This window comes from Fringilla coelebs, assembly GCF_963513975.1.
Source record: "Fringilla coelebs genome assembly, chromosome: Z".
Classification (NCBI taxonomy): Eukaryota; Metazoa; Chordata; class Aves; order Passeriformes; family Fringillidae; genus Fringilla; species Fringilla coelebs.
Genome location: NC_140031.1, coordinates 21,373,956 through 21,393,612, shown reverse-complemented (window position 1 = coordinate 21,393,612; position 19,657 = coordinate 21,373,956). Strand labels below are relative to the sequence as shown.

Here is a 19,657-nt window from a genome sequence, read left to right as displayed (position 1 = left end):
CATGTGAAACACATCCATGGCCCCATCTTGGTGACATTTGTTAAAGGCAGTCCAAATACAGTGCCAAAATACAGAAGAATGGTTTCTCATCTGTTTTTTAAACAGCTAATATATCTCACCCAAAAGAAAAAGGTCTAATAAATCTAGGTTTCTATGTTGATAAATTAAATCTTTCCTGAAAGAAGCTGTTCTTCAGAAGATGAGATCCTCATTAGCTCTTAATACGCAGTCACAAAACCAAGTTTCATGATTCCTGTAGTTTTGTGATTCCTGAAGTTTCTATGACAAACAACAGCAACAGAATTGCCAAGAAAATAAGTGTTTCTGCCGCTGCCAGAACACTGTGAGATTTAACAAACCATGAAGCATCCACAGTAATACAGCTGTTTAACAGATCTTAGCTACCTTATCCAAAACATTGGTTTTATCAGCTCCCTAGGGTGTCATGGACATCCCAGCTAGAATCTCTGAAGGATGCCATGGTTGATGACTGCACTGCTACTTTCTGTCTTTCTCAGGAATAAAAAAACTGGGCTACTGTCCCTTAAAGCGGTGGCTCTCAATTTTCCTTCTCAATTTTTCCTACTGCGCTCCCACCTACAACCAAAATTCTTGCATGGCTGAAAATACAATGTAAGTATCACATTATATCAAATTTATATCTAGCCAGTAACTCCCTTCATACACACCCTGTTTAGGAAATGATGGTCTATAATGTAAAGCCTGGAATAGCTTTCTTAGCTCTTAACTAAGGAGAGCTGACAAACTTCCCTCTGTCTTGTCTTGTGATATTTCAGAGAAGATTCAATTCAATTTGAGATGTAAGTGGCATCTTTATAGACACAGAATGGACTGTTGAATATGCTGTCTCTTCCAGATTACCTATTCAAGCTTGTGACTACCTGGCATCCATGATACAGGTGCTTAGTAATGATGTAGACTCCAAAAGTTAATAGTTGAGGAGGAGTAAGAACAAAAGAATTTTACATATCATTAGAAGAAAGACCTTTGACACTTCTCCTAATGCCAGTATTCCCCACAACAGGGTAACCTAGAAAGTAAAACTACGGCTATGGTCTACTTCTGGCTTTTTCTTTACCAGAGACTTGTAATTTTTAATTAAAACACACTACCTAATTAGTATCAACAAGCCAATCCAACTCGACCTTTGAAGGGCAGGTCACGACAGGAAGAAGGACCCATATTACATTTGAGTTATAAACCCAATTCAGAACAGTTATGAACAGCCAGAACTTTTCAGAACTAGCAAGATTTGTGCTGTTGAGTACCTAAATCATCCCTTGCACACAACATGTTGGAGCTTTTGTGTCTGCAAAGACAATTAAGAGAAGAATCAACTTGGATTTTATTCCGCTATCACACTTGTGAAAACCATGCTGCATTTCAAGAAAAATATCACTTAATAAACAGAATAATTTTTTTCCATTTTGAATCTAGTCCCCTGTTACTGTTACTCCATTTTTTTCAATACATGACATGAATGATCAGGGTCTGCTTATCTACATGAAATTTCATTGAAGTCCTGAGAAAATTTAGGTGTGGTTAGTACTACAATCAAGTACTTCAGAGTTTGCAAGAATGTATCCTAGAGCCTATGCTAAAATGACTGGTAATATTACATTATAAACCAAGGGTATCTATCATTTTGGCTAAGCTTACTGGAAAAAAGTTTCGATGGAACACCGCAATGGACACTGCTTTCATTTTCACAAAGAGCCAAGAATCATTATCACATCACTATCTTACCAATATAACAGCAAGTAATAATAGCAGTGAGTAATGGAAAAGATAGCTTAAAGCAGCAAAATTCATTTAGAAATATCCTACTAATAGATTTTTAATAATGTATAAAAGATTAGTTGAGATATTTATTAAGTAAGTTCTACTGCAGATCAGTAGATCTATGCATAAAATCTAACATTTTTATTTCACAATGAACAGGAAAAAAAATCATTTAGTACCACAGGATTCTTCCCCTACATTTTCTTCATTTACTGTGACAAATTTTAAAATGCTATTTAGATTTTTTTCAAGCATAGTTTAGCTGAATCCGAAGTGCCAAATAAGAAAAAAAGGAACTTACAAATATACGGGCGTAATAATTAGCAGCGCACATACAAAATCAATACTTTAGCAATTACATCAATGCAGTTGGTCTTGAACTGAAAAAAGAAGTCTCCTCAGTTGCTTTCTGAAAGGAAGTAAATAAAGATGAACAGAGGATGCATAAAATTACAGGTAACATATAAAAATTAGTTAGCCTATATTACAAGAAGTTGTTTTGATATGCATTTATTTGACTTTTAAAAAATCAGCAGTAAGTGCTTAAACACACTTGAATACTATCATTAGAAGTGTTAAAGGATTATCTGGTTATTAGAAGCCAGGTGATTGGCAGGAGAAGGCATCAACTAGCAGGTATTTTGTGAGCTGAAGTACTTGATGGTGAGCAGATGACTGATTTGTACGCAACCTTAACACTTAAATTCTACGTTGGATCCTAAGGTCTTCTCTAGATCAACGACTCAAGGGGAAGGGTAGGACAAAACCCATTCCAGCAGTACATAATAACCTTACTAAGCTTCACTACTGGCTATAATTCCAGCATGCAAGACTCACAGTCCAATATTCGAGTGTCAGAACTGATACCAGAATACAGATGATCACAGCAGAGAGAGAACGAGTTATTTATGGATCTTTAAATATTCTCCCCCCCAACCCCTGCTTATTTCAAGATACAGAGATATAAATACAGGCACATATGCCCAAAAAGCAGTGTTCAACTTGCATTCTAACCGCACAGAACAAATGTAAAAATACATAGTTATCTTTCACAGACCTTTTCTGCCCAGCATTTTAACATATGCCAGATACACTGAAACTAAACACCAGTCCCTCAAAATCTGACTCTCCCCCAAAAGCCCAAAACCGCAGCATCAAAAAAAAGGAAAAAAAAACCTTTGTGTTTTAAGTGGAAAAATGCAGGAGAAAGGTAACTCTAAAAACAGTAAAAGTGAATGCAGTTGATAATATTTCAGTCACATGTTCACTTATATGGGGAGGGATTAATGCAAACATGAAACTGTACCAAAAAAAAAAAAAAAACTTGCCCTGAGGTTCAATTTCAATTTACCACACTCTAGATTCTTCTTGCAGATAGACTCAAAAATTAAATAAGAAGTGAAGGAAACACAAAAAAAGGTGCAACTTTTTCCATACTCATTTGCAAAATCAACAGACACTTCAGTATTTTAATAACTAACTAAACTATGAAAGCATTTAAGAAAAAAATCCTAAAAAATTTTCCATCTGGGGGTGTGGGAAAGAAATGAAACGACCAATCTTTGTATCACATTTTCAAAACTGCAGTCCCAGAGAAATTATTATCATTATACTAGTTACTCTCAGGTATGCAGAAGAACATCATTTAGCAACTACCTTCAGGAAGAATTTAGTATCTCCAAATCCTGCACAGCTTAATTCTTGTACTACATAATTTGAAAGAAAAAGCCTAATACATAAGATATCTTCCCAATTATAATGTTCAAGAAAATTTGGGACTTAATATATTCTGAGCTTTTTTCCCATCTTTGAACCCCAGGAAAATAAATTATCTTACAGCAAACACTATTTCCCCTAAAATGCTACATCAAAGACTTATCAATCAACCAGAAGGTAAGGTGTTGCTTTTCAGATTAAAGAGCAGGACATACAAATAGACAACTGCTGTCATGAGAAATAGCTTGACTGCTTAAGGATGTGTTGAGAACCATCCATTTGATACCTTAAGACTCCAGTAAGCAGGCAGCATACAGCTAAGCTATCAGAAGTAATTGCTACTAACACTGGTGTGCCTGGAGGAGGAAGAAGTCCTCACAACTCAATTTAAACGTTTTTCATGTGATGATTCTAAGAAGTGCATTGCAGGGAGCAATTTAAACTCAGATAACAAGAAATATGTTCTAAACTCACTAGTGCTTTAACAGATCACTGCACTCTAGTCTCTCCAGAGAAGCAGACATAAGCACAGTATCAGTCTTAAAAAGTGAGTAACAGCACAAATACCAGCTCTTTCTGTTCACTTCACACCAATAAGTGCCACCTCCTCTCTAATATAGGGGCTTGGCCCTTCTAGAAACAGGAGGGAAAGATCAGAAGTCATCTGCATTTCATGAGTGCAGTACAGTCAAGCGAGGCCACTGTACATGGCTCCTCATTACAGACACACAGCACCCCCACACCCAGCTAGCAGTCTTCCTAGAAGATTTGAGAATGATGGAGCTAAATGTCGTCTCTTCTTCCATCCTCTGCCCCCTAAATTATCTTGTACTTTCAAGCCCTCCATGAATAAAGGTGATTCTATCCTGCCCATCTGAAATTGAAAAAGTAAAGTACCATAAAGGCATTGCACACTCTAGGTGACAGACATACCTAAGTCCATCATTTTGTCATAATACATAACATATAAACCAATTATACCAACTGCCCATCACCTGTCTGTTCTCCACTCACACTAGCCTTGAGGTCTAATCTGAAGGAATAGCATGCCACATTCAAATACTCTTGACCTACACATTTCAATCAAGAGATTCCTCTAGATAATGAAAACCACAATGCCACCAGAAATCCCAATGAACTAAAGAGGCTAGATATGTAAGTCCAAAAAGCAAGTGCTCTGAAACGTAGCTTTTAGGAGAAAAGGTCTTCACTGTTTCTTCTCCTTTTCCATGGTTAGTCCCACTCCTGCAGCAATTAAAAGCCATTTTAAAGAGCAACATTTAATTCCCAGCCTACTGTGTCAAGTCTAGAAGTCAATTTGCCTATGGCAAGAAAAAGTAGGAGCGGTGGGAGGTGGTATACTATAAATCTGCTGAAAAGAAGGTGTAACTGGGGAAGTAACCCAGTTTTCAACTGCACTTTTGACTTTTATGTACATATTACCAAGGATCAAATCACTGATGATGAATAGCAACATTTATATGTATTGTGGGTAAGTGGAAGACTATTCCAAATCAGCAACTGGAACTCAAAAGGCAAGTCAATCTCCATCATGCAAAATTCAAACTACAACCTGCTGAACCAAGAGTAATCCCCGCTTTTCCCTCATACCTGCCTTTTATTAAAGCTAGGATTTCATAATCACACTGTAAGTCTAATCAGTAACTGATCCAAAAAGCCTAAACCTGTAAGACATTGAGGAGAATTTTTTTTCATTTGGATAAGTTTGCTCAACAACTCATTGAACTTCAGGACTATGTCTCCACCTTCAATACCTTGTCTTCCTTCTGATGAAAAGAACCCCATTGGAAAAAGAGAGGAAGTGTGCAAAGCAGATGCAGCAGAATGTAAGACTAGACATTTAGCCACAGACTTTATAAATTAAAACTCCTTTCAAGTAAAGGTGATAACTTCATTAATACTGGTAAATTATTTAGTACAAAAAAAGATGTATCAAAAAATATATTCAAGCATATTTTAATGCTCACAATACCATGTTGATGACAAAATTTATTCATGTGTGTCACATTTATAATTTACTCCACATTGGATTCATAGTTTTAGTGGAGAGAGCAGGAGGGAAGAATTTAAAATAGAAATTAACCATGATAAACGTCTACAGGCAAGAAAAAGCAAAGATACTCAGTGAATCCAGTGAACAGTTTGGTCCAGACATTGACTGTGCCAGTACTTCTTTTACTCTACAAAACTGAAAGAAATATTCACAGGATGTGGTCTGAACTTCAAGACACTGTTGCTCAGCAAGTGCTGTGCATGTTTTTGCAACGAAAAGTCAATTACTTGCCCACAAAGCAATGTTTTAAATTTAAAAGAGACTTGAGGGAATAAGAATAAAGCACAGAAAATATACAGGCCATCATCCTCAACATGCTAAGTTCAAAACTTACATACACTCACTTTCTTTTAACCAAAGCAAAAACTATTTATAAATTCCAAAGTGACAAATACAAGGAGGTGTTTTGCAAAGAAGCACTACTGAGAGAAAGTCTCAGTTGTTCACTTTAGCCTAATATTAGGGTTAAAAAAAATTTAGAAAAATTGTCAATTAATATCAACCTGCAACTTAAACCATAAATAGATACACTGAATAGATTTACAAAAATTGATAGTGCCACTGATCTAGATATATATTTCACATGTCCTACTGTTCTTGAAATGTAGTAAAGATACACAAAATGCAGTTCAAGCTTCCTAGAGTACCAGAAAGCTGCCACTTTATAGCCCATGATGCACATAACTTAGAGCAGAATGCAACCTATTTCTAATCTTGATGGTAAAGGTGATTTGTCCTAAATCAAGTCCATGAAATAAGACATTTTCTTATAGTCTTCAGATGCTTGGATGTAAAGCAAGGCTAGTAACTGCTATGAATAAAACCAGTCTCTACACTGCTCTCCAAGTTTCTCATCTAAATTCTTCTTATACAGCCCATCCTATTAACTGATTAACTTAGAGCTACACATACCATGTACCTCAAAAACAGACTTAACAGTAAATCTTGATAAGAAGAAATAGAAACAGGTTTTCTCATTAAAAAGAATTCTTCCATGATGCTGTCTGCTGGTTTGCTCTCCAATCAACATTACCAAGGTGTTAGAGAGCCTTAGGAGAAAGGCTCCTTAGAGCATTTCAGAAATATTTAGAAAGAAACTACAAGAAAGAATGAAACAAAAGTATAACACTCAAAATGCTTTTAAAAGTTACAACAGCTATAAATCCAGGTTAATTAGAATCACAGAGCAAAATAAAGTTACAAAGTATCTCAAAAAGAAACAAAACAACCAAAGAGAAAACAATTCAACTGCTTAAAGGAGAGGTATGAAATAGTATTTACAAACAACAGCATAGGAAAATCTTGGAAATAAAACTGGAATAAATGCCAAGGAAGGAAAAAAACCTCTGTAGATTCCATAGCATTATTTGCCTATTAAAACCAGAAATGACAAGTGCTTTGATGAGAGTCGCAGTTGGTTAAAGAGTGAGAAAAAAAAACATTGTAACTCTTGCAAGTGCACTGCAAGAGTAGCCACTGATAGTTGGAAGAGAAGCAGAAACACTGGAATTAAATGTGCTTGAACAGGTAAGGCCTCTCTGCGGCTAACTTCATGAAACACAAGATTTGGTAACTAGAATGAAAATAAACACCAAACTTCAAAGAAGAACAAAGGCTGAGGAGGAGGGAAGCTCATGTGTCTGAAGATACATCTATAAATTTTCTCATAACTATCCCAAAGAAGACTGAGACCAATAAAACTAACACACATCACAATCAGGGAAGACAGCTAGACTGCCAGAATAAATACAAAAGCAAACAATAACCCAGCTGGCTTGAACCAAGATACAAACAGTCAACTCCAGAGTTTACCTCATCTCTCAGCAGACAAGCAAATCTTTAAATGGTGGAATGGTGGTACCACTACCACTGGACAGCTAAAAATTTCAGAGACTGGAATTTAAATCAGAAAACAAACACAGCAGCACCTCCTTTTTCAACTCAAGAGACATGGAGAAATCATGCTTCCAACCCTGCTTTACAACAGATCCCTTACCATCACCCCAAAAAACTACAGCAGTTATGGCCTCTGCTACAGACTCTTCTTCATATGAAGCTACCTTATTATTAAATGCTTGTTTTAAATAAATCTCTGCCTTCCATAGCCGTGGAAGTAAAATATTTGCCCTCTCTTCTCTTTCAAGGACCTCTCATTTCTTACACAAGACTGAACAGCAATTAGGATGTTATGTAAGTTAATTTACTGAAGTTAAAAATTAACTCAATTTCTAATCATAGGGATTGAACAAAAAAAAATAAAAAGAAAAATGACATTCAGAAAGAACAAGCAAAATTGCTTTAAAAATATACATACTTCATTCCTCTGTCTTAAAGAGGCTTTTAAATTATTTCAGATCAGTAAAAATTATGCAATGTTAGAATGCAATAGTTAGAAACTAATCGAATGAAATTACAGCTTTTTGGTATACATGTATTTTTCTGTCTACACACTTTTTAATACCTCTGCCTTCTAACTATGAGAAATTAAAGTGAATTCCCACCTACTTTGCCAACATGGAATAATAAGCAACAAAATTCTTGGCCTTGGGCTTGTGTCTTTATAATAACAAAAACCCTGCAATATTTGGAGCTGCTAGTTATAAATGTTCCTCCTTGTGTTGAGAACTTGTAGGAATTAAGACACTGAGCAGAAGCAAAATCCTTCATTGGTTATTTTTATCAATCATGGTTTTCTACCTACATTATCAAGCAATTACATGCTTCTCTCAGTGAGGTAAAGAATACATACACTACTAGACTTAAAAAAACAAAACAAAACAAACAAAAACCAACCAACCAAACAACAACAAAAAACCAAACCAAAACAAACAAACAAACAAAAAAAAACACCAAAAAAACCAAACCAAGCAAAAAAAAAAAAACCCTCCACTGAACCAAAAAAACCAAATCACCCACCAAAAACCTGCATACTCTGCACAGGCCTAGATATCCAGGAGGAAAATATAATTACTGTTTTCTTATTCCTTCACTCTTATTGATAGACTCCTGGTTTCAACTTCCATGTACAGCATATGTAAAACACAGAAAAAAGAGGGGATGGGGAAAACAAACAGTAGTGAAAATACTAACAGTGTAAGTCAGCAATTCGTAGTTAATACCATCCTCAATACAAAAAGCTCTCTTTAAGCTCTGAACTCAGGAAATAAAATAGGTTTGAAAAACGTAATTACCACATTCTGTTTCACATGACTATGGTATTTTTATTCTTTTGACATATGCTGCTTCCTGAATGGATTTAATGTATTTTGGCATTCCAGAACAAAACTGCTCTCAGTGTTTGGCACTTCATGTACAATGCAGCCAGGAAGCCACTCCTTAAGACTATGCAGCCATCTGCAGCAGACACCAAAGGTTTTTGACAAGCAAGCTGCACTGCTGTAAATACGCAGTATTTCAACATAAAAGAAAAGTTCTCATCTATTAATCAGACTCTGCATGTAATTGCCTGCAGATAAATTCAGGTGATCTGCAACATAAAACATTTCAGCACAGAAACCAAAAAGGGGAAAAAAAATTAAGAGATACTATTTCTTATCAGAAGGTTACTGATTATTTAAATGCTTACTAAATTGTATGGTGTACACATAAAAAAATCCAGTCCCTGATGCCCTACCTTACATGCACTCTCCCTCAAAAATGTAATTCTCAGAATTCCTACCTAAAGCTAGGAAGGATCAAACAACAGGTCAGAATAACACAGCAAGTGCAGAACACTTGAGATACAAAGTAAGCAGATGTTGGGTACACAGGAGGGGAAGGAAGAACCACACTCAAAACCCTCTAGTGAGTAACTGCTCAGAAAAACAAATCCCAGCAGGTTATATAATCCAATCTATGGTAACAGGAAGATAAATGGAATCACATTCCTAGATCAGAGTTCAAAGGAAGTACATGGGGGTATGCATATTCATTTCCCATCTTTAATTTGGCAGATTTCAAAAAAATATATCATACCAAAACTACAAATAAGCATGCAACCCAACATCTAAAAGACTATACAGTGCACTAAGGTAAGTTACTACTTGAAGAGAAATAGAATATAGAACTGGACTTCCATTTTATTTTACAATTCCTCCTCCTTTAAAGAACACTTCTGTCTTCTTCTAAGCGTTACCCACTTCATCAAGCGAGTTTGTTTTTTGTTCTTACATGTTTAGTATAAATTGGAGTACTAAAAGCAGAAGCCTTTATTCATAATGCAGCTTCAAAAACAGTTTTACTTTAACACCCCTTTTTCACTACAATAAGGAGTGGCTAGAATAAGAAGTAGCCAATATTTTTTAAAAAAAGCAAAGGTTAAAAACCAAAACAGAAAGAAGTTGTATTTTCCAGACTCTAAGCATCTTGTCCCTCTAGTTTATACAATAATTATGCTACATATTATCTCAATATTATTCTCAACAGTTTTACGAATTACTGTCCTGGACATACAAAGGAACCCCTGAAGCTACTCACCTCTGTCTATTGTTTTTCTTTACATTAATTTTAACTGATACACAGATCCCAATACATGCCAATTTGTTGTCTGTAACAGTGATGCAGAAGAACTACTCCTGTCTGCATTGGCTGGGGCTCTTCCTAACTGCAACACTCTTCACATCTTCCATGTGGGTAAGCACCATTATTCTTGTCCTCTATTTACTCAGCTTTTCTCTCACAATGCATGTTTGATTTTTGCCAATTCATAATCTTGTTTTCACTCCCAACACCGTGATGAAACATTTGAGTTAGCATTTTGTACTAATTTTTTTTTCTTTACTTAGTGTTGGGTTCCTCTAAGTGAATGGATGATGATTAAAGAAAAGAGAGCTGTTATGTTATTTTTATTTTACTCTATCAGACATTTTGCAGATCACATAAGCAACTGATACAAAAAAAATAGTAGAAGGCTATTCTTGAGTAGCATTCAAAGTATTTTTGCCTCTTTAGATAGGGAAGAACAGGACTGCACTGCTTACAATAAAACTTTTAAGAATGACTTAGAATTTAGACCATTATATTAAATACACTTTCTCTTAAAAGTGTTGTTTTCAATAGGGATAATAATTCACTATTGAAGCCAAAAACAAGCTTTTCACCTCACAAGGGATTTAAGATGAATTAAAAGAGTCTTCTTTCTCATCAAAATGCTAATTATAGCCTCAAAACTGAATTCAAAGTTGATTTAATAATAACTCAACTTAAAGTGTAACTTAACTTCTGACACTCTGTGCTTTCCAGCATGAGAAAAAAAACAGAGGTACAGTACTACTTTGACACTACCAAAGTAAAAAGTGGGACACCGCCAAGCTGATTTGCTATTAACATGTCACCTTCTTTTCTCAGAATAGGAAAAACTGACTGAAGAGCACAATGCCGAAATTCCAGAGAATTTCATAGCTGTAACTTCAATTAATTTGAACTGTCCAATGTGTCCTTCAGACTTCTCAAAGATTAAAACCAAGTTAATACAAAACTGGGGGAAATGAGTAACATTCTGATTTTGAGGGAAAGTTACTCCTCAGCAGATATTTCATGCTCTGAAGCTGAAATTTGAAATCTGGAAATTTAATACCTGTGGAAGGCTGTGTGAGCTACAAATCTAAACTGAGCAAACAGATCTTTAAATTCAGTGGAACTAAGCAGGGACTTGCTCCACAGAAGAGAGTTTTTGTAAAAGGTCAAGGAACAATTTGTTGGTTCTTCATTGATTAGTTTATGTAACAGAAGAAATAAAGAAAGAAAGAGAAGAGAAAAATCTTGATTAACAACATGTTTCTCTCCCACTCTGTAACACTTTCTTCTAACCTGCTCCATTGACAAGGCCATAATCTTTCCCTTGACACATTACCACCCGCTGCTGCAAAACCAACTCAGTAACTGATATCATGAAAGACTACAGGATAGCTGAAATGTTGACAATACATCTCCAACAGATCCCACAACTTCCCACAGAAAAATCCCACAGAAATGTATGCCTGCTTTACCGTCTTTTTCTTGTAAGAACAGCATCGCAAAACCATAAAATAACACCAGAATCCTCAGTATTTCTTCTTCATTTCAATAAAGCAAAAAAAAAAAAAGTTCCCTGAAAAATTTATAAACTCACTCAGATAAATGAAAAGTAAGTAAAGTAAGTAAATTAACCTCAAGTCTATTAAAATCAATTTTAAGTATAACTTGCTGTTCTAGTACTTCTATTACTTACATTTTCATTTAGTACTTCGTTTTTAACAGTTTCCCAACACCCATATGTGAACCAACAACAGTAACCTGACCAAGTCATAAGTAAAATTGTAGGCTTGTTCCTAACACTGTTTTCTACAGCACTGCACACTCAATTCCCTTTGCCTGTAACTCCTCCAAGATGTTTAAAGAACTCACTAATTACTTGGAATAAATGACCCTGTATAAGTTTACTACAGCATGTATAAAGACTGAATAGGTATGAACCAGGAAGAAGTGAATTTTTTTATTTTCTCCCTCAGTAATGAATTTTACTGCCAATCCCCCAAAAATATAGAGCAGTTCAGAAATTAAACAACAACAAAGCTCCAGGGTTAGCACCACATATGATTTTGTGACCAGAAGTAACCCAAAATGAGTATGTTCTCCTAAAAGGAGCTAACTACCAACCTCACATTCCAGGCCACCACAGACTAACATGCCACAGCAAGCTAACATACCAGCAACAGGAGACCAGTGAACATTATCTGCTATCTGCACGTTCACTGATCCTCCTTCAAGAAGACTCATCTCAAAGGCCAAAGTGGAACCTAAGAAAATTAAACATCTAAATATCATACTTAGTAGCATAAGCAGGGAAAGCATTTACAAAGCATTTAACTTACTAATGATTTAGACTGCTATGCTGACACACTTTTCAGTCTAATTTTACTGAAAATACAGGCCTCAGTCTTGTAAATACCACTGCAGCCAAGCTTTTTTTGTTGTTGTTTTGGTGTACCATGAGAGCACATAGGCACATACAGATTTTTAAGCAACATCTTTCCACAGACAAAAAAAAAAAAACCTATAATTTGCAGTAATAAAGGTTCTCTGATACACAGTTTCAAATATAAAAATCCATGTTATCTTTAGGGTTACCTGTAAGACAAAAGACCGGCAGTAACTTGATAAAATTGACAAATGGATTGATCTTCTAAATTATTACTTCTCCCCTCTGACATAGTAATGCCAGGAAGACAACAGCCACATGGGGAAAAAGCAGCAGCTCTCAAACCTTAGCAGTCTATCAGAAGTCTTCTAGACAAGCCTCGAAATACTTTCCACCATCCAAACACTTGGAATGATATCTACAGTCATTCTAGATGACCAAGCCTGTGAATAACACTCAATCATCTGGCACTGCATTTCAGATGTTTCTGTAGATGCACTGATATAGCTCAAAGCACCTATGCCTTATCCTCTGCTTCTTAAAATTTGAAAGTTTTGGAAGATAGGTATTGAAAAATGACAAGGAGGGCAAAGAATGCTGAAGAAATAATTTCTGCAAACGTACTAATCACATACCCCGCATCATGGGACAAAGGAAGAACATGGAAGAACATGAAACTTCTCTTCCATAACTGTTGGCAAAGATGGAACCCCTTATGCAGTTACTACAGGAACTACTCATGCCAACTGAGAGTTGAAAACTGGTGAGAAGTCTCCAAAGGCAACAGTAAAACTCAAAGCACACTACTTTAAAAGAAAAAAAACAAGACTGTCCTTCTGCATCTATCTTTAAAGCAATACCAGAACTTCAAATATTTTGAATTTATTTATTTATTGGGATTGGAGTTTTCCCCAACAAAGAGAATAGAGCCCTGGCAACTTTGCAGGAAAATACCACCCATTCCAAATTACTACTTAAATTATAAATGTTTCACTTCAAGTATTTTTAACTTTAACTAATACTTCAAACCATCTCTGAACTTTTTTCATTCCTAAAGCTGGCTGCAGACAACCGACACAAGAAGTAGCCCCTGTGCACTACAAGCTCACAGCAAGACAATTATACCCCAACCTATACAAACCATCATATCTAATAAGATTGAGCCTTATAAGGCTCAGTTACCTTCTGACATTATTACAACGACCAGGATCTCCACAGCAGCCAAGATTGTTCAGATTGCCCTCCAACTCTGCCTAATCATCACTGTTTGTTCTGACGCATAGTGATCGCTTAGTGTCAAGTATCTACAAATTCCTTCCAAGAACAGAAAAAAAACTTCTATACTTTTTAACTTAAACTTTTATTTTTAAACTCTTAACTTTAACTTTTTACCCTAGGCAGGACAGCCACAATGCTAGTGTTCTCCAACATAAGTACACTTCAGTTTGGTTTCATTTAGACCAAAGGAAGAGGTTTGTTCAGTTCTTATATCTCAATTATGCAAGTTACAATGTATTTTACAATTTTATTTCTCAATTTTGCAAGTTACAATGTATTTTTGAAGGTGGAATTGCAGTCTAGTGTTGAAATATCACACTTCTGAATCCCCTTTACAGAAAGTACAAAGAGCAATAAACACCTGTACTGAAAGTCAAGCATCAGAGAAACAAATATCTTTAAAAAAGCTGACTTTGATGATGCTCCTTTGTATCCACAGAAATTCAGGACTAGGTCCCATCCAGGTCATCAAAACTGTTACCAAAAATCGGTAAAAATAAGAAATTCCATACCACCAAGGCAGCATTAAGAAGCAGGCAGATGTGGCCAGATGCACAAGAGGGTATCTCCTACAAAATACCACGCATGCTGAGCACAGAAAAAGCTCCTGTTTATATACTATATTTTACATACATATTCATTGATTTCCTAGAATAAACATACATATGATAACCATTTCCCCAAAACCATTAACATATTTTCCTTCCCCTTTCCACACGTGTCTTTCTGTCCTGGGAGTCTCTTTGGTGGTCTCTGGTGGTCAGCAACCCCAAAGTCATAACTGACTGCTTGGGGAAGTGGTAAAAGTTGGCACAACTGGGCTGGTTGCTTTCCAGTTCTTCCTAAAGAATATGTATTGTGCAGTTCCATAGGCCAGTGGTTTTTGAAGAATAAGCATTGTATTAGCCCACCAGGTGCAAATGATCTTTCATCTGGCAACAATGAAGGCAAGCCAGCAGAAAAAGCCTAATTATCCTGAGATTGCTATAAAAGAAAAATACTATTGATTCCAGCATAACATTTTTTTTAATTTTAATTAGATGGGAGATACATTAAAACTCTCCTCAATCAGCATCCTTATTTTGAAACCTTACATTTTTATGATTTAACTCAACATCCAAACACAGTATTCTTAGTTTAATATGAAAGATGTATTTCAGTGAAGTAACCTTTTTACAACTAAAAAAAATCCTAAAAAAGTCCCATTACCAACGGTTAAATACAGACTATTTACTACTCAAACTACGTTCAATGTTTTCATTCTGATATGAAAAGTGTCTTTTGACACATGGTTGCACGTACTCAAAAGCTGACAAGGTAAAATAGTAATGTTTATAAGTCTTCATTTTCCAGATGATCTTCATTTAACTATCTACTTCAAATGTCACCATGAACATTTGCAGGCTTACATAGGAACACTGTCTACTATTTTCATGTCCGTATGAGTAACTCTTCCGCCAACTCCACTAGTAACTAATTTGGAAAAGGTTAGATTTCTAATTCCTCCACATGGATTAAATGTCAGGCACTTCTTCAGCAGATCAGGTTATTCTATAGGGAGAATCTGCTGAAGATATGACATATCAACTATTTGATCTTTAGATAGCATTTTCTCAAAAAGATCTTCCTTTTTGCTTAGGAGCAGGAAGGACAAAAACAAAACAAGAACGCAGAGCAGACAGACAGTGATTCATTACAGCCCTACCGGAAAGCCCAGTTGACGAATTTGCTCCCATCCCCTTCTATTTCTAGGACCTGCTGCTAACATGTGAGGTATAATGTATGTTACACATGTGCAAGCCTTTCCTCTTAGCTTTGATCTTCCAAGCATGGCTCTTAATGACTGGGACTAAAGGCTCTCAACAAATTCCACCGAGAACAAATCAACACTGTTTTCTGAGACCACCAACTTAATACACTAAGAAACTATCCCTAGTATTTTCTCCACAGAGACCCTTATCCACTCTCTATGAACATGATGTGCAAATTGATACCCTACAGAGCTTTGTGTTTACACTAAGCATTGTCTACTATACAGCTTATGCATAAGACAGATCTATTCCTATTTTACTAATAGAATAATCATCTTAATGATAATCACATTCCATAGTATGCTATATACTGCCAACTTCTAGCTCTTTGATTGCAAGCATACCTTCTTAAAATTAGCGATGTTTACTCAAGCTTAATTTAATTCATGAATAAGAACCAGTCACGTCAAAAGAATGTTTCCCCAAGCCATCAACACACAGCTATAAAAGTGCTGTTTCAAGCACATGAGCTACCATGTGTAAGGTTAAATAATTTTGTTCATAATAAGAATATCAATGTCAGACTGATTTTTAGTTGTGATTGTTGATCTGAAGAAAGAACACATCCCTTCATGTTACTCCCAAACTATGTTAATGACATAATGGCATTCAATGATATAACCATGAGCTGTAAGCAGTACTGAATTACACTTCCATCATTAAAAAGAACCTTATCCATAGCTGCCATGGTGACAAAACACTAGCGTAAAAAGTTGTGCCTCCACTACAAGGAACTATTCTTCTACATGGCATTGAAAAATATCAAGTGCATCATGAGAGACACAAAAGGCCTGAAAAGAAACAAAATTGCCTTGATTATGAACATACTGGTTTACAACTAAATTTGTCATGCACGGCTACAACTCCTCACCCTCCCCTCAAGAATCTCAAGTCATTATTGGGACTGAAACACTGCTCTGGAAAGGGATGGTTCTTTGTAAAAGGATTACTCTATTCAGACTTTCTGCCAAGCATCAGCCACATAAGGAAAGCAAAGTTCACCGCCATTTATTTTGTCCAGATCTTTCTGATGCCCAAGAATAACCCTTACTGCTCCCTGGAAAGATAAGTCTATAAATTGCAAGTCAAATAATTTATTTGTTATCACCCACTGAACCTGCTTTAGGCATTTATATGTTAACATTTTTCCTTACAATATATCAAAGAGATTGAGTTGGATTATTTTCTCTTAAATCACTAAATTACTCCACGATGTTAAACAACTACGTATGTAGCAGTGTTAAAAATTTTGCAAGGAAATTACTTTGTCCAAGACTCCCAAATACCAATACATGTCACACATTGGCAAGACTGAAGCATACACATCCTATCTGACCAACATGTTGCTTGTGAGTTTGACAAATAGGAACGAACATTCCAGAGCTATGGTTTCTACCTCGTTCTAAACAGTCACAATATGTCACAAACTCCTTGCCTTCACGAAAGAACTAACCTACAATTTTCTCTTTGATGCATGAGAAATAAACGTGTATCTAGTTAGTTTGCGTAACAAGCACTAGAAGTACAAAATCTTACACTAAAACTTCACATTTAATTTGCCCCTCAACAGCTTCAAAAAGGAGTTCTTTCAAAAATTAGAAAGGGAAAAGCAGTCACCAAAACCAAACAAGGCTACATTAACAGCTTCAATTGCATGCACTTTAAAGAAGTCAGATAACCAGCTATCTGCTTTGGTTTTGTTCTGCATTTTGTTTTAAATGAAGGTTCTTAAGATGAACTTCACCAGGATCAAAATGCAGGACAGACCTCTGCTATACAAGCTGAAAAACAAGCAGTCCATCTCGTCGGTTTGAGAACAGAGAGGGTAAAGGGGAAGAAGACGGGTGACTGCAGCAATTGAAGGTGGAAAAACTGCGACATTTACAGATGACCAGGAGGGTATATTTTTATAAAGAAACCTAAGAGCAACCCTGAGGAAGTCTGGCCAGACACTAACCGATATTCCAGAAAACAGGCAGACATAAGCACAAGGTCTCAAGAGCTTACGATTAAATAAAATATACTCCCTCTTTTATGACTTTCTCATATCCCAATATATTAATTGCACTTGCAGGGTTACCAAACGTTTTGGAAGGGAGGGAGCTGAAGAAGCAGTTACGCAGTCGAGCAGATTCAGCTCAGTGCCTTCTCGGACCGAACAAAGAAACTTCTGTGTCCGATGAGATTAAAAACTTTCGGTCTCACAGACTCTTTCCCTGCCTCCATGAAACCAGCCCCTCGGTTCACACGTTCAGGCGACACGGGGAGAAATACAATGAGCAGCAAAACTGTGCAGGCCAAGGCGGAAAACAGAGACAAAATATAAAGGCCAAAAACAGGATATAAAACGAAGCCTGAACTCCTTGCTTTTTTCTCCACCCCCTTCCCAGAGGAAGGATTTTTCTGTTGTTTTTGCTGCTGCTGATCCCAAGCCTTCCCTATTTACCTTAGCTGTCGGGCGTCTAAACCAGATCCAGCAGGCAGGAGTTTCTTCCGACCCCAAGTTAAATCCAATCGAGTTTTCTTCTTCAGGGAGAAAGAGGGCAGAGAAAACGGAGAGAGGAGAAGAAGGAATGTTAGCAGCTTTCGCTGAGGACGAGGAAGTTCGTGCGCACGGGGAGAGGGCACCAGAAAGCAGCCGGGCTCCTCCCGGCCCCCGCCGAGGTCTGCCCCGCGGCCGGCCCCACGTCGCGCCGGCCCCGCCCGGCGGCGACACCGCAGCGCCCCCCACCACCCAGCGCGGCCCGGCCTGGCCTGGACCGGCCCGCCCGCCGCCACCGCCCCTCGCCCGCCTGCTCGCCCTCCCGGCGCGATGGGCACCGCCGGTGTCCCCCGGCTGCGCACCCGGGGTCGCGCTGCCCGAGCGCGGCCGCCACCGCCGAGGGCTGAAGGGAAGCGGGATGGCCGCCTGCCTCACCTGCCCGCCGCCGCCGCCCTCGCTCCCCGCCTCCTCTCGCACACTTCCCCCTTCTCCCGCGGTTTCAGCCTCCCGCCCCCCTCCCCGGCCTCTGCAGCGGGGGGCCGGGGGAGGCGGCGGAGCTGTGGGAAGGGGGAATGAACGTCCCGAGCAGACACGCGGCGGGGGGAAGGGGAGGTGGCCGCGGGCGAAGCCGCCGCGCCCCTGCTGCTGCCGGCGCCGCGGACCGCTGGCCAGACGGGGGAGGCACTGCAGCGGCACGGGGGGCGGAGCGGGCGCAGAGCCAGGGCCGAGACCTGGCGGAGGCGGGGAGGCGGGCAGGCGGGAGAGGGGTCGGGCGGGATCGGGATCGGGAGCAGGAGCAGGCAGGCGCGGCGGGCGCGCCCGCACTGGCTGTGCCGGGTGGGAGGAGGGATGGGAGGACAGCGCTGGGCGGGGGGCCGAGCTGGGGGAAAGCCGTGAGGGACGGGCGAAGCGGCCAATGGGGCCCGGCGGGGGCGGGCTGTGCAGGAACAGGGCGAGGCAGGGCGGGGGGCGCTGGCGCGGGGTTGGGGCAGGCGCGGGGCAGGGGGAGGCGGGAGCGGCGCCGGGCGGCGGCTATGTCTCGCCGTCGCGAAATGGCTCCTCCCGCTGCTGCTCGGCGTGGGGCCTGTCCTAGTTTGTCTTCTGCAGGGGAGCGTTAGTCGCACAGGCAAATTCAGTCCTGAATGACAGAAGTTTCCTCGTTAGCAGCTCAGCTTCGTAGTTTAATGGTTGCACACCCACTGTAGAAAGCGCTGAGGCGCCGGCTCACGCCATCAGGCGCTGGCCTTTGCGCCTTCGTGGCCATCCCACCCCGAGTCAGGCAACCGCACCTTGTGCTGCCGGACTCGGAGTTACCAAGGGTCTGAGGGAGCGAACACACACACCCAATGGAAAAACTGACAGCCTCCGCCCAAGCTTTGGTGTTTGGGTATGCTACATTAAACTTGGATGCAAACAACAACAATTAAAATAACGCTGCACATATTGTCACAATGTTTCACGTAAACCCTGGAACACTGCTGTGCTTTCTCTTCCAAGTATTTCAACACTGTCAGTACAGTACAATGGTACTGAAAATGCGTGTTGACTGAGAGAGTCATGTACAAATACATGTTTGAAAAGCAGGTAGTGCATAG

The 19,657-nt window shown here is 38.8% G+C and overlaps 1 protein-coding gene across 8 annotated transcripts in view; it reads right to left on the bottom strand.

The window, feature by feature from the left end:
* Nucleotides 1–18,705, bottom strand: part of ERBIN (erbb2 interacting protein) — a 116,596-nt gene extending 97,891 nt beyond the window's left edge. For 4 of the 8 annotated variants that reach the window (XM_084225938.1, XM_084225936.1, XM_084225937.1 and 1 more), the window contains exon 1: nucleotides 18,027–18,134. The gene's annotated coding sequence lies outside the window, so the exon portion shown is untranslated. Of the gene's footprint in view, nucleotides 1–2,104; nucleotides 2,213–18,026; nucleotides 18,227–18,497 lie in introns of those variants that run through there. The other 4 variants (XM_084225932.1, XM_084225934.1, XM_084225933.1 and 1 more) reach the window with 3 other exon arrangements.
* Between the last annotated feature and the right edge of the window lie 952 nt (nucleotides 18,706–19,657).